Source organism: Centropristis striata, chromosome 7 (genome assembly GCF_030273125.1).
Source record: "Centropristis striata isolate RG_2023a ecotype Rhode Island chromosome 7, C.striata_1.0, whole genome shotgun sequence".
In the NCBI taxonomy this organism is placed as follows: domain Eukaryota; kingdom Metazoa; phylum Chordata; class Actinopteri; order Perciformes; family Serranidae; genus Centropristis; species Centropristis striata.
The window spans coordinates 40,347,952-40,364,320 of record NC_081523.1 but is presented as its reverse complement, the minus strand read 5'-3'; the positions used below and the strand labels follow the sequence as shown (position 1 = coordinate 40,364,320).

General features: G+C 36.7%; 1 protein-coding gene across 2 annotated transcripts in view; it reads left to right on the top strand.

Annotated features, from left to right (window-relative positions):
- Nucleotides 1-1,551, top strand: part of LOC131975420 (golgin subfamily A member 7-like) — a 39,667-nt gene extending 38,116 nt beyond the window's left edge. The window contains exon 6 of one of the 2 annotated variants that reach the window (XM_059338099.1): nt 794-1,551. The gene's annotated coding sequence lies outside the window, so the exon portion shown is untranslated. Of the gene's footprint in view, nt 1-790 lie in introns of both variants that reach the window. The other variant, XM_059338097.1, reaches the window with a different exon arrangement.
- The last annotated feature ends 14,818 nt before the right edge of the window (nt 1,552-16,369 follow it).

The following is a 16,369-nucleotide window of genomic DNA, read 5'->3' as shown; positions in this document are numbered from 1 at the left end:
TGCACGGTGCAGATTGAGTCGTCACATATTGGGCTCCTGTTTTAAGTTAAATTTGAATTTAAGCAGCAGTCAGTAAGGTACATGTAGTTTTATTCAATTTGGGTTTAATTTCTGTACAGTTGCACTTTTCACATGTTCCCAGTGAACACAGGTTATGTTTACTTATTATGTCAATTGGGAAATTGGCCAAATTTCTCCTGGGGGTTGTGGGTATTAGTTGTGCAGGAAAAAAATATCGGTAATCGGCTAAATGAGTTGTTAAAAAATCGGCAAAAAAAATCTCTATGGTCGCTATGGTGATGTTTCACTGTGGACATCATCATCTGGCGGTTGTGGCTCAGTTGGTAGAGTTGGTTGGCCCCTAACCGAAGGGTCGGTGGTTCGATCCCTGACCATGGCAGCCTACATGTTGAAGTATCCTTGAGCAAGATACTGAACCCCAAATTGCTCCTGATGCTGTGTTCATCATGGTGTGTGAATGAATTCCCAATGGTGGCAGGTGGCACCGTTTAGGGTCTCCTCTGCCACCAGTATGAATGTGTGTGTGAACGGGTGAATGAGCGCAGTCTGTAGTGTAAAGAGCTTTGAGTGGTTGCAAAGCAACTAGAAAAGCGTTATATAAGTGCAGGTCCATTTACCATTAACCAGGTCCATCTGCCAGTTTGGCATATTGTCCAGTGGTCCAGCCCCACAGAGGGATTACTGTAATTAGTTACACTTCTGCTGTGAAAGAGTTTTATTTAATGCTCACTCAGTGTCATGTCACTTATTAATCTTTCTGTTTCTGCAGCAGCTGTTTGGCTCAGCAGAGCTACAAGGTCCACAGCAGCCCAGCACCAGTCCCCCCTCCCCGAGGACCCCAGACCTGCACCGTAATACTGCGTCTCTACAATCTACCATTCCACTAAGAGTCATGTGCATGTCCTTTGTGACCGAGGTCATTCATTCAACCATTATGTGTTTCCTCCTGCATTAACCCTTTGATGCTCAACATATAAACACCTTCTAATGCACAACGTGGGTCCAAAATGACCTGCATTCATTCCCCATGTTATTTCAGGCTGCCTGTGTGTTTGAATAACTTTTTTTTATTACATAAGATCATTATATCCATTTTTCCTTTCATACTTTATGAAGACAAATTGTTTTTATATTATTATTTTATATTATTATATCACGTTTACACACATGGGTCAAAAATGACCTTGTGCATCAGAAGCGTAGTGATTAAAAAAAGTTTTTTTATTCAAAAATTAAGAAATTAAAGCAAAAAAATGAATGTGTATGGTGATCAAAAACAACTTAATCGAGGAAAACCTGGGATTCTGAATGATGAAATTAATTTATTGCAAAGATATAGAATATAAAAACTGAGTCGGGTCACTTTAGACCATGTTGTGCATCAAAGGGTTAACAGGTTAAAGCCTGTTATTTGCTTGTATTTGGTTGAAGAAAACTAACTCACACATTCTTCAAACCACAAGGTATTTATCCTTTATTTTGGACTAAAAGCAACTTTATGAACTTTTGTATAGTTCTTTTTTGGACACTCCTTTTTGACTAATGAAGACAGGGTAACTTATTTTTTATGAGGGACGATAGATCTCATCCATAACCATGCTTTAAGTGATTGTCTTGGCTCAACTGATGATATATCATTTAATGGAGAAACCCAACTGTGGCTGTTAGTGATTTGCTGCATGTGCCGCACCTCACGGTTTGTTTGCTTTATTCTTATTCATGTATTCTTGCAAGGGTGCCTGGTAGTTTATCATCTTAATGCATGTTTACTTTGTAGCGTTTGACCTTATGGTTAATGACAACTCTGAACTTTGTCAGGATCCAAACATTCCAGTCAAACCATCAAAGATTCTGATCTTACTGTACAACTTTGATTTCAGAAAAGAAAAGCCAAAACATGTGCTCGCTCTGCATGTAATATTCTTAATGCTACTTCTAACAAATTTTTTTTTTCCTTTTTGTAAACTGTGCTATGCATAGTGTTTGGTGACTGCTGTTGATTTTTGACTTACACTACTGGTCAAAAGTTTTAGAACACACCAACTTTTCTAGAATTTAATTGAAAATGATGCAGTTTAATGTCTCAGTCTACTCTGAAATTAATGCACATTTGCAACATTTAAAATTCAAAATCACATTTTATGTTGAACTAAAGGACTAAAAAAGACACAAAATGACCAAAAAAAGACACAAAATGATTAAAAAAGGCACTAAAAGTCACAAAATGACCAAAAAAGACACAAAATGACTTACAAAGACATGAAAAGAATTCAAAATAGCCCAAGACTCCATAGAGGTAAGTTGTTAACCCATTTCTTGTTCCCTGAAAAAGGCCTACTTGTATAGTTCTGAAATGTACATTATTTTTCAGTTTTGGTTCAGCTTACCTTTTTTTATTTACCTCTGGCAGTTCACCACTTACCTTTGGACCCTTTCAAGCTGTTCATTTGACTTGAACTGCTTGAATTTCAATAAAAAACTGGAAAAATTGGGGTGTTCTAAAACTTTTGACCGGTAGTGTATGTCTAAAAAGCATATATTCATATATTATAAGATTGCCTTTGGCCGAAGTATTAAAAGTGCTCTTGTTGGTCTACAGTGCCTGTAATGGTTTTGAATGTTGCCTTTGTTAAAGTGTAAAGAGCTGGTCACACTCGGATTTAAAACAGTGATATATTTCACAGGTTTTAAATCATTCAAGTTGAAGTCACAGTAAATCAAATGTTCCATGTCAAGTTCAAATTTGGTGACTTTGACCCTTAAATTTTCATTTTTGACTAAGAGCTTTGACAGGACAGAGTCAGAGTAGCTAATTAGCTGTGTTGCGCCATTCATTTTTTTAAAAGTATAAACTATATGGGCTGAAATATGTGCCACCAGAAACTGAATTTGAATTATTTATATTTGAATTTGAATTGCTTAACTTGAATAATTGCATTAAAAACTGAATTTGAATCACATAAATCGAATTTGAATCATTGCATTGAAAAACTGAATCTGAATTGTAATTTGAAATTGAATTTATTAGCTTGGAACTGAACATTCAGTTCTCACAATTCAAATTCAATTAAAGTTTTCTGCGACGAAGATACACAGAGCGCCTCTTCGGCCAATCAGCACCTCCGTTTCTTGGGGTAACATTTGTTGCCACCCGGTTGCCATGGCGCCTCTTCGGCCAATCAGCACCTCCGTTTCTTGGGGTAACATTTGTCGCCACCCCGGTTGCCATGGCGACTCTTCGGCCAATCAGCACCTCCTTTTTTTGGGTAACATTTGTCGCCACCCCGGTTGCCATGGCGCCTCTTCGGCCAATCAGCACCTCCGTTTTTTCTGGTAACCTTTGTTGCCACCCGGTTACCTTGGCGCCTCTTCGACCAATCAGCACTTCCGTTCCGTTCCAGCCTGATCCATGGTCAAGCCAGTCTAACTTCTTCGACCGTTTTCGTGGTGAGTGGCAACAAATGTTAGGGAAAAAAACGGAGGTGTTGATTGGCCGAAGAGGCGCTATGGCAACCGGGTGGCAACAAATGTTACAAAAGAAAAACTTAGGTGCTGATTGGCTGAAGAGGCGCTCTGTGTATCTGTGCTCCATTGCTCTGCCTAAGCTACCCGTAAAAAATTGAAATTGAATTTCGCGAACTGAATTTGAATTGTGAGAACTGAATGTTCAGTTCCAAACTAATAAATTAAATTTCAAATTACAATTCAGATTCAGTTTTTCAATGCAATGATTTAAATTGAAAAAAACAAATTCGAATTACGTGATTCAAATTCAGTTTTTTAATGCAATTATTCAAGTTAAGCAATTCAAATTCACATATAAATAATTCAAAATTCAGTTTCTGGTGGCACATATTTCAGCCCATAAGAAACTACTCCCCAAAAGGGATGGAATGGAGATGATGATACAACAGTAAGTTTAATAAACTATGAATTTAAAATCCTGTTTGCATTTTCGCCAACCTAATGAGCAAACAAGTTTGTTTACTGACCATTAGCACACTTGTTATCTCTCAGAGCTTTATTTCCCCTTTTCAATAACTGTATGTTGGTGAACCAAAACCTTTGCAAAGACTGGCAGTTTAACTCCACTGCACCGTTTCCCACTGTGAAATCATGTCAGGCAGATCTTGGTTTTGTCACTTATTGCTAACAAGCATCTAAAAACCTAAGATTATGATTTTAATGCTATTGAAACCTTAACAAAGGTTGAAAATAGGCTACTGTAGTATGTATGACTGGTCATGTTAAAGTATAACTACATGTACAAGTATAGATTTGTGAATGCCATAGCTAAAACATCAACTTGATTTCTAAATATGTAAATAAAATGTCATTAATTTTTCTATTTAGGTTATTCGTTATTTATCTGGAGTTTGGTTATATGAACCTTTCTATGTTCTTTTTCAGTTGGAATCTGAGGTTTTATTAATCCAAAACTTGTATGCTAACAAATAAAATGTGTACATATTTTACACCCTGGTGGCTTCTGGTGTTCTGTTGGTGTTGAGAGTTATTTCACATTTCAGATTTTGCAAACACAAAGTCCCTGCTGCGTGTTCTGATTTAGAGACAAGAAGCTGAGAACAGAGAGCTGAACAGACTCCAGGGCTTCATTTCAACTTGGTTTGCTTTCAAGGTCGGTATTTTGTGTTGTCTCTAATAATTTTAAGGCAGGAAAGCTCTCCTTAATCCACCAGAGCTGCACTGTTCCTCACAGTTGGGCTGAACCCTGACCAGATGAGCTTCTATCCTCACAGGACCAGCAGAGAAATGCAAACCATCCGTCACATTGAAGCTGTTTGATGTGCAAACATGCAGCCTGCAGTGCAGGAGCTAACGGATGTTTCACTAGTTTGTCTATATTCTTCTGACTTCTGACCTTTGTAGGGGGGAAGCTAAATGACGGGGAAAAAATCCTCAAGGATCAATAAAGTTGCATCACATAACCTGTAACACACTCTTCCTTGTTGTTTTTGGACAAAGATATGATAAACATTTGAACTTTAACCCCTATGAGATCATATCCTAATGAGATGAACACCACATGCACGTCAGTAGCCTCATGAACCTTCCAGTCCTTTAGAGCGCCACAGGAATGAGTTCTTAACCCTTTATCAGGCAAAGAACTATATTTGGTAACTTCAGGTAATATTTCGAGAAAATAGTTGCAAATTTACTAGATCAAAGTGGCAAATCGACAAGAAAAAAAGTTGCAGATTTATGAGAAAAAAGTGGAAAAAAGCAACTTTTTTCTCCCAGATTCAACACTTTAACCCTTAAGAGGACACTCATTGAAATACTTGCAAATTCCAGTCTTCAACCCAAGAGAATATTGGAGGATATTACATACAGTCAGAATGTGTAAAAAAAACATACGAAAATAATATTTTGAGAAAAAAATGTATGAGATTAAAGTGGCAAATCTATGAGAAAAAAATGTGCAGATTTATGAGATTTAAAGTGGTGAATCTGGGAGAAAAAAGTTGCTTTTTTCCGACGTTTTTCTCGTAATTCTGCGACTTTTTTCGCGCAGATTTGCCACTTTAATCTAGTGAATTTGCAACTTTTTTCTCTAAATATTACCTGAAGTTACCAAATATAGTTCTTTGCCTTATAAAGGGTTAAAGGTGAAGTCATATCAATCATAAGATCATCACTACATTATGTTCTGTATTTCAAATGGATATACTCTATATATGTGTTGACTTCTGTTGAGTAATGCATTGAAGAAACCTTTAAAATTAAATGATCTGACTCCAACAGTAAATTCTCACCTATTTCTCTGCTCCGATCGTTTGATGGGGAATGATGAGCAGGAGACGTCAGAGTTCTCAGTTTAACTTCATTTTATTACAATACGTCAAGAAATATGCAGTTTCAGAGTCTCTGGGTTCAATCTACACGTCCCTGATTACACAAAGGCTGATCAGTTCATGAAGTCTGAACCAGTCTAATTTCTATAAAACCCATTTTTATATCCTAACAGAGGTTTAATAAGAATGTAGGTAGATCTCTTCCAGAAGGTGCCGCCATTCGATCTGATGATTTGTCAGTTTAGTCAATACATGAACACGTCACGTCACCAAGCAGAGAAGACAGTTATCTCTCTGCTTAGTATACCATATCTGTGACCTGTTAACAAAACTTTCTAATCACAAACTCCTGCCTTGATATGACCTGCAGAGATATTACTGGAGACACAGATATTGCAATGAAACAATAAAACATAAAATATATATTTTTGTGATGATAGAATCTTACTCTAATTAGTGCAGAGAAAGTTTAAGTAGATGAAGTAAATGTATTTAGTTAACCAATAGTTTAACAACAATATTAGCACATGGTCATAATAGCAAAGCATCTTGCATGATTTATCTATAAATACACAGAGAGAGGTTACATACACAGTTAGTGAATTATGCATGCATAGATAGTGACCCCCACCCACAGAGACAGAATAACAGATTACTTTAACACTTTTAAATGTTTAATCACCATTGAGTGCACAGTTATGTTCTGTAAGCCACGGAGAAAGTACACTGCAAAAAAAGAAAAGTTGGGTGAACTCACAATTTCAAGGCAACAAACTTCGATAAAATTTTAAGTTGGATAATTAAACTAAATATTTTAAGTTTTGTTTTTGAGTTTGCTCAACTCTGAATTCCGATTTTTGTCAACTCAACTGTAAGTTGTACTAACTTATAATTTTACATTGTAATAACTTTTAATCCTTACTTCTGCTAACTTCTGCAATGTGCTGAATTGGCACGATTGTAACGCCGCTATGAAATGTCAGCTAATGTTGCAACCACAATTTTGAGTTAGCATTGATACGCTAATGGCTACTCTTGTAGCTGTAACAAGCAGCGCGGCTAGCATCAGTTAGCCGCTAGCTTTCGCTAATGACCGAATTTCCCAACAAAGAAATAAGAGTTATCAGAACTATTGTCCCTTGTTGTGAACCCCAACTTAAAGATATAAGTAACAACAACTCACCAACTTGTTTTTGAGCAGACAACTGGCTTCCTTTGTTGTGCTAACTTACATTATTGCCCTAAATGTCAATAATTTATATTTCCAAGTTTTACCAACTTAAATCACTGTTATAGGCCAAAAAACACAAGTTGGCTTTTTTGCAGTGTTGGTGCTCCTTATGGTAAGATTATGTTTTTTAAAATGTCTATTTCAAGATTTTTATTGCTAAAACTTTACTGGTAGCATCTAAATAGTTAATATATTCCTCTTGATCTTATATCACTGCTTTTTGTTTCGCAAGATTTTTCTTCTCACATTACATTACTGTCTTTTTTTGTTTCATTTGACTTACAAACACAGAACCCACCGCTCTGCAACCTGAGCCTGAAACAGACTGGCACGCTGTCTTCTGGGTTTCTCTGCAGAAATCCAATCTGCTGACTGTTAAAGTTATTGTGTTAATGGAGGATAATAATAGTAATGATACCATTTATATTTTCCTCCCAGAGTTTGTCATCATCAGGAATGCCACAGAGAAAAATATGGGAATTTGATCAATCATCCTCGGAATGCTACAAGGAAAATAGTGTAATTCCCATACATTCACTGTAATAAATAGTGTTTTTTTAACTGATCCTGCACAGAGAGGCTGAAAAAAATATAACCTTTGTTACATTTCTGAGATGTAAAGTACACCAGGAAGAAGCAGCTCTTTTTGGCTATAGAACGTTTTTTAAAAACTCATAAAAGCGCTTCACAGACCCCCTGCCCTCTATTTCTGCCAACCACACACATATAAACCATGATCCCAGCTGTCACTGGCCTCATAGAACCAGATCTGACATTTCTCAAAGCTCCACCGTCAAACAAACATCTGTTGTTGGGAGAGCAAATATGCAAGATCCTCACTTTTAATCTGCTCACTGCTCCATTTTACATAGAAAAGGATTGCAAACTGACCAAAACACAAACATACACTGTAAAAAATAATCTGTTTAATTAACGGTAAAATACCGGCAGCTGTGTTTGCCAGAATTTCACCATAAAAAATACAGTGGCTGGGTTTTCTAAATATCAGCAAAAACTGTAATTTTGACTAAATACTCCCTTTATTTCTAGGGTAATCGTGTCCTACACTGTAAAAAATGTTTGTAGAAATTACAGCAAATCGCTGTCAAATTGTGTCAAAAAAAGGGCGTAAAATTAAAAATTTAATATCACCGTAGTAGACGCTTTTAATGACCGTAAATCAAGGAATAGAACAAATTTCTAAAGAGTAGAAAACATTTTTTTTCATGTAAAATTAAAGAAGAAATACCATAACGTCCCAAGGACACAATTACCTTAAAACTCAGTCTAAATAAGATTTTTTTGCTGATATTTACATTTAAATATACATTCGAAAACCCTCTCACTGTATTTTTTACGGTGAAGTTCTGGCAACCCCAGCTGCCGGTATTTTACCGTAAATTAAACAGATTTTTTTTTACAGTGTAGTGAAAATATGGTTTTTGTCCTTTAGTTTTTCAAATGAAAGAAACTGTGTGTTTTCAAAAGTTTTTCAGCCTCCAGCAGCTCCGACTTCTTAACAGCATGAATGCTGTTTATATTATTGAGACTAAGACAAGTCTGACAGCAGTTCAAAGCCTATGTACACTGCAAAAAAGGTGTCTAAAAACAAGATAAAAACAGTAAATCTGAGGGAAATGATCTTGCTGCATGGACAGATAATTTACCTTGACAAGATTTTATTAAATTAAGGTTGTTAAATCTAGAAATAAGCATTTTTAACGCTTAAAATAAGAAATTAACTCTTAAAACAAGACACATTATCAAACTTTTTTTTTATCTTGGTAAGAAACAAATAATTGCAGTGCACTCTGCTCGGGCCAGTTCATCACTGCTGACAGCTTTAATTTATCTTGTTTTAAGAGTTAAAATTCTGAAATAGGTAATTAATAAATGTTGCCTAATATGTCTTTCATCTGGGATTCTCAACAATGAATGAGTCCATAAGTGAAGAATTCAAGCCCTCTGATAGTCTTGCATGGTTAAGCAGATTTACATGGATCTATGGCAGCTTTTGCACTCAGCCCTCGTGGTTTCTCTCTATCGAAGATTCATGAAAATTCAGATGCAAATCACAAGAGATCTTCCCTTCCTGTGTGAATGCTGCAGTTTCACAGGAGACACTGCACATTAGTCTGGGCCTGCACTGCAAAAAAAGAAAAGTTTGGTGAACTCAAAATTTCAAGGCAACAAACTTCGATAAAATTTTAAGTTGGACAATATAACTAAATATTTTATGGGGTTTTTTTTGAGTTTGCTCAACTCTGAATTCAGATTTTTGAATTTATAATTTTACATTGTAATAACTTTTAATCCTTACTTCTGCTAACTTCTGCAATGTGCTGAATTGGCACGATTGTAACGCCGCTATGAAATGTCAGCTAATGTTGGGAACACAATTTTGAGTTAGCATTGATACGCTAATGGCTACTCTTGTAGCTGTAACAAGCAGCGCTGCTAGCATCAGTTAGCCGCTAGCATCAGTTAGCCGCTAGCGTCAGTTAGCTGCTAGCTTTCGCTAATGACCGAATTTCACCGCTTTCCCGCATTTCACAACAAAGAAATAAGAGTTATCAGAACTATTGTCCCTTGTTGTGAACCCCAACTTAAAGATATAAGTAACAACAACTCACCAACTTGTTTTTGAGCAGACAACTGGCTTCCTTTGTTGTGCTAACTTACATTATTGCCCTAAATGTCAATAATTTATATTTCCAAGTTTTGGGTCATTCCAGAATTCGAGGACAATTTACTGACCGAAACACTTCAAAATTTTACTATCTATTTGATCATTTTTTGCAATATATTTGAGAAATACAGGTAATTAACCATCAAATAATTATGTCTGTCCAGCTCAGGACTCAAAGTGACACTTTTTATTAGGTATTTTATATATTGTGTGCCCTGCTTAGCGCAACCCTGTTACCAATACTCAGGAACCTGTAAAAGTATTACATAAAATGCTGTTGAATATGTCCTTAAGCAGTAAGTAAAAAAAATTAATTTTCACACTGAATACACATTTTGTTTCAGATCAGACTTCATATATATTAATTTAAGCAACTTCAAAAATCAATCCTCTGAGTGAACTTAAAGAGATTCAACCCTGTTACTGTAGTTCAAGCCTGTTACTCTCATTACAGTAACAGGGTTGCAAATTGGTACTAATGTTAGCTGTTTAGCAGAAAAAAGATGCTAGCTATGGAATGTACTGTTACTGTAAGGTTGAGAACAAACCTAGTTATTTTAAGGAACAAAGAAAAAATATTTTGCATTATTCTGGTAATATGAGTAACAGGGTCGCATTGCTTAGAGGGACACACTCGACCAAGGCCAATGAAATATAAAAAATATGAAAAATACAAGAGAGGACTTATCTTTTGTCTACCCATGCTATTAGCTAATAGCTTGATGATGCAATTTCTTTTGTGCCATGTGTCTCATACTTCTTCTTCTTCTCCGCTAAAAAGGTTTTGGTAACAGGGTTGCGTGGATGTTGTGGGACACAACTTTAATGCAAAATTGGTTTTATTTAAAATATGTTATGATTAAATAAAGTGTTTTTACACTTACAAAATACATAAATCAACAAAATCATTAAAATAAAAAAGTATTTAACCTTATTTTAACCACTTTATTTGACATGCATGTTGGCCATCAAGACGGTGGGACACGAGAAAAAGGCAATTTTAGGGGGTGTTTAGAGTAATTTTACATTTTAAATAATATTTTGGAACCAGTTTTTGTATAACTCTATTCATATTTTGTCTCAGAGTAATTATAATTTTCACCACAAATGCACGTTTTGGAATGTTATGCATGATTTATTTGAAAATTAATGGGTGGGACATAAAATGTCCTCCAATTCTGGAACGACCCTTTTACCAACTTAAATCCCTGTTTTAGGCAAAAAACACAAGGTGTCTTTTTTTGCAGTGTGACGGCCTCAGGTCCCCGTAGGGAGCAGCAGTGTTTCAGGTCTGTGACTGTGTGACTCAGCTCAGTTTACTCTGCAGCACAACAGATTGCCCAAACAGAGAAATGTCTGGCTTCACTCCAACATCCACAGCTCGTGTTCTCCTACAGAGAAAGCAGCCGCAATTTAAAGACCACATAAAGATTTGGGGCAGCTTACTGCCTCTGCTCTTAATGACTGTGCTTATGACAACTGTAATTCATGGGCTTTATGGTTTATTGGATGTACTCTGGCAGAAAAGTATAATTGGACTTTACTGTAAACATCCCTCCCCTCTGCCAGTGGGCTTTGAAATGAGATCTGTGTGTGGCAGATGGGGAAACAGAAGATTGTTTGGTATGGACGCGTACCACTCCTTTTGTTTGGTGAAGCAGCTTTGACTCACAGCTGGATCTTCTCTCCATTTCCTCCCAAAGTGTAGAAACATGCAGGATGGGTTGATAAGAAGCTCTAGACTACCTGTAGGTGAGATCAGGAGAGTAGATTTCTTTAGTAAACGCTGTGACTAGCCAGAGTGAACCCCTCGTCTCTAAAGCATGCTGGGATAGGTTCTAGTACGCCATGACAGTGAACAAGATAAGTGATGGAAGATAAAAGATGAATGGATCTCAAATATCATTTACTGTAACTCACTTCTCCTCCAGAGAAACAGGTGCAATGCTTGTTTTGGGCCACAAGTGGTCAGTGCTGCACCACTTTATAGGCTGTGTTGGGTTCTTTATGGGAATGTGGGTTGTGTTTTAGTCTTTTTGGTCACTTAATGTCTTTTTTTTGTCATTTTGTGTCTTTTTTGGTCATTTTCTGGTCAATTTGTGTCTTTTTTGGTAATTTTGTTTCCTTTTTTTGGTAATTCTATGTCTATTTTTAGTCATTTTGTGTCTTTTTGGTAATTTTGTGTCTTTTTTGGGTCATTTTGTGTCTTTTTTGGTCATTTTGTGTCTCTTTTGGTCATTTTGTGGCTTTTTTGATCATTTTGTGGTCAATTTGTTTCCTTTTTTTTTGTCATTTTGTTTCTTTTTTGGGTGATCTGAACTGTGCGTGTGAGATTGTGTTCAGTGAGCGGGGGTCACGGACAACATGCATGTTAAATTGGGGGTCATGACTCAAAAAGGTTGAGAACTACTGCTCTAGACTACCTGTAGGTGAGATCATGAGTGTAGATTTCTTTAGTAAACCCAGTGACTGGCTGGAGTGAACCCCTCGTCTCTAAAGCATGCTGGGAGAGGTTCTAGTACGCCATGACAGAGAACAAGATAAGTGATGGAAGATAAAAGATGAATGGATCTCAAATATCATTTACTGTAACTCACTTCTCCTACAGAGAAACAGGTGCAATGCTTGTTTTGGGCCACAAGTGGTCAGTGCTGCACCACTTTATAGGCTGTGTTGGGTTCTTTATGGGAATGTGGGTACCTAGAAACTAGTTTACATCTTAACCCTCTAGAGCAGCTGTTCTCAACCTGGGGGTCGGGACCCCAGTTGGGGTCGCGAGATGATTTCTGGGGGTCGCCAAATCATTTTGGAAGTCAGCTCTGTCTCCACTGTGTTAAAGTGTTCAGGTGTTAATGTGTTTTAGCCTTTTTGGTCATTTTGTGTCTTTTTTTGGTCATTTTGTATCTTTTTTTGATCATTTTGTGTCTTTTTTGGGTCATTTTGTATCTTTTTTTGGTCATTTTGTGTCTTTTTTGGTCATTTTGTTTCCTTTTTTTGGTCATTTTGTTTCTTTTTTTGGGTGATCTGAACTGTGCATGTGAGATTGTGTTCAGTGAGCGGGGGTCGCGGACAACATGCATTAAATTGGGGGTCGCGACTCAAAAAGGTTGAGAACTACTGGTTTATGCGACATGTTTAGTTGCCTAAATGTAGTTAAGAAAAATAATGCCCACATTCCATTTTTACTGCTGAAGTCTGAAAAGTACTTTTAAAGAAAATGTTAATGTACAACCACCATGACACATTTTTAGTATGTGCAATAAGTCTAATAGAGAAGGAGTTGCAGTGTACATATTGCCAAAGATAGCTGATTCTTTCTCCACCTCAAGTAAACATGTGAAATAAACCACAGCAGAGGCTCTCGGGAAATCAACTGCAGCGACAAAAGAGAATCTTTTCCTCCGTCAAAGACATCTGCTGATGGCAGTGTGCTTAGCTGGAGTCCCTCTGTGCATTTTTATGATTTCCTCTGCATTCTAATCTGTTTTTAGTGTCACACAATGGTTTTCAGGGAAAGTTGTAAAAGACATTTGATGCAAAGAAAACAAATAAAAGCTAAACATTAAATAGCAGTAAACAGCTGCTCTAAATTTCACAAAACAGTATATGAACAATGGTTATGCTGCAAAAAAAATACAAACAATGAATAAAAAATGAATATAAACGACACTGAACAGTAAGTTTTTGGTTGCTCCATAACTCAGACCTTTATTATAGTTTAACACACAAAGCACATAGTTTCTTACACTCAGTTCAAGTATACTGTTAGTATACATAATGTAGCTGTTCAACATGTACTGTATCCTCAGAAAACAGAGGACCAGTTTGATAGCACCATTATAAAAAAGGTACAATAAAATAGGATTCACACACATTATTGTACATTACGTAATTTTGTTACGTAACAAGGAAAAAACTGTTAAAAAAAAAAGAAAAAGAAAAAAGAACGAGCTTCAGTAACAGTAAGTAATATCTGCAACTATGGAGAAATGCTTTCCCATGAGGTTTCTCTGAGAGGATGATATCTGAGCTCCTCTGGCTCCTTGGAAAGGAAGACAAACTATAGTAACAGAGTGAAGCGTCTGAAAGAACAATTCAAAGTGATTTTTTTCTGTTAATTGTTATTATATATTTTTCAAATTAAAAAAAAAGCTATTTGGGGGAACATTAGAAATGCTCTTAAGCCTTCAAGCCGTAGACTCTTACATGTCTGATTGAAAGCTGAGCTAACTGTAGGTCTGTTTGTTAGCAGTGGTATTGGCACAATGTGCTATAGCTAACCAGCTAATTAGGCATCTAGCCTGCAAACTGCCCTTGTGCTCTTCAGCTAAACTAAGCTCCATTCTTATACAATATGAAGGGAGCGTGTCTATGTTCCCCTCAAAAAGGGTCCTACGTTCCCCGGTCTGTTCCTTTTTCCACCATTACTGCCAAATTCCATGGCAAATAGGCCTACGTAGGCCTTTTTCAGAAAAAGAGTCCCGTGCTCCCTGCACTGCAAAAAAAGAAAAGTTGGGTGAACTCAAAATTTAAAGGCAACAAACTTCAATAAAATATTAAGTTGGACAATTAAACTAAATATTTTAAGTTTTGTTTTTGAGTTTGCTCAACTCTGAATTCAGATTTTTGTCAACTCAACTGTAAGCTGTACTAACTTATAATTTTACATTGTAATAACTTTTAATCCTTACTTCTGCTAACTTCTGCAATGTGCTGAATTGGCACGATTGTAACGCCGCTATGAAATGTCAGCTAATGTTGTGACCACAATTTTGAGTTAGCATTGATACGCTAATGGCTACTCTTGTAGCTGTAACAAGCAGCGCCGCTAGCATCAGTTAGCCGCTAGCTTTCGCTAATGACCGCATTTCCCAACAAAGAAATTAGAGTTATCAGAACTATTGTCCCTTGTTGTGAACCCCAACTTAAAGATATAAGTAACAACAACTCACCAACTTGTTTTTGAGCAGACAACTGGCTTCCTTTGTTGTGCTAACTTACATTATTGCCCTAAATGTCAGTAATTTATATTTCCAAGTTTTACCAACTTAAATCACTGAGTTAGGCCAAAAAATACAAGTTGGCTTTTTTTGCAGTGTGGTATGTATTGCTACAGGGGAATATAGGACCCTTTTTGGGGAAAACGGGAACATCGGACCCGGGGAACATAGGGACGACCCTGATATGAATAAGGTAACTAGATAGTTAATGTGAGATTGTTCAACGTTTGTCTTCTTTTATGTTGTGTCTCAGATGATAGAACTGTGGTGTTGCAGAAAGTGGTACAATAAAACATATTTATGCACCTTAGTGAAAGATTTAGTTGTAAGAGTTTAGTGACAGTGATTATGGTATCAGGGCTAGCAGGACTTCTGTAGCTGCCTAGCTAAAGTGCTAGGTTTCCTGGTTGGTCTTCCAGGTCAGTCATAGCTCCCGTAGAAAATCTATATTTTCTATTTACTGTTCGGTTTACCCCCCTCTGTCATTTTGCTCACCATTTTACACCATTTTGACAAATAAAAATGTTGGAGAAAACAAAACTTTCCCTTCTACTGAGTTTGGCAATGATCGGTTAGCAAACTCCAGAGCTTGTTAGCTTAGCTGGTAGGAAACAACTGCACACAGTTTATTCACAAGACATAGATACTGTAATTTATGGCATCGCATCCTGTTTCATGACTTTCTGCAAACATTTTTCTAACAGTTTGTTCTCTGACGCAGGAGGTTCATTAACATTGGATGCTGGAACACAGCTAGCTACGACAGATTCCTCAATTTTGGATTGTCAAGCTCCCTTTTTCCCCTCAAATGCAACACTGTAAATATAGCTTGGAATGGCTTCATGGCACAAATTGGCAGGTCAAAGTTGAGTAAAGTTGAACTTCCCACAAAAACATTGCATTGATTGACTTTGTCCTAGCAAGTTAATTCACTTATTATGGTGATTCAGCTGGAATTCATTGAAATTGCTGCAATGTTTTGCTGTTAAATGCTGGTGTGACCAGGTATTTATGCAGTTTAACATGATTTCACCTGCTAAATGTGAAGAAGTTCACCATGAAGATAAAGCACCCATAGCATAGACAGGAAGTGTGATCCAAAAACCTAAAGACGATAAAATATGAACTTGCAGAGTGAATGTGTAGGCTGTAGAGCACACTGTTTAATTCCAGTTTGACTCTGGATTAGATGGTGTTAAATAGCTCTCTAAAGATGGTAGGTGTGATAATTGAACAAGGAGAAAAGAAACTTGAGGTACCACATTAGCTTCAAAAGTAAAATATTGCTACATATCATAAAAAGAAAAGAGTGAGACAATGTCTGGGAGTCAGTTTGAAAAAGCCCTAACTAACCATATTTATTATTACTTTTTGCTAATCGCGCAGTGCAGGTCAAAAACTAAAACCTCTTAGATGATGCACACTATATTGCAAATTACAGGTCAATCTGAGCATTTCCCTAAAGCAATTGTTTAAATAATAATTTCTGGACTATCTAACTAAGATTACTTCTAACACACTTTTCAACACCAGTTCCCACAAAGGATTGAAGTGCTTGGTTAGCATGGTGGAAAAATAAAGAGCAGATGCCTTAAAGTGTCGTTTAGTATCA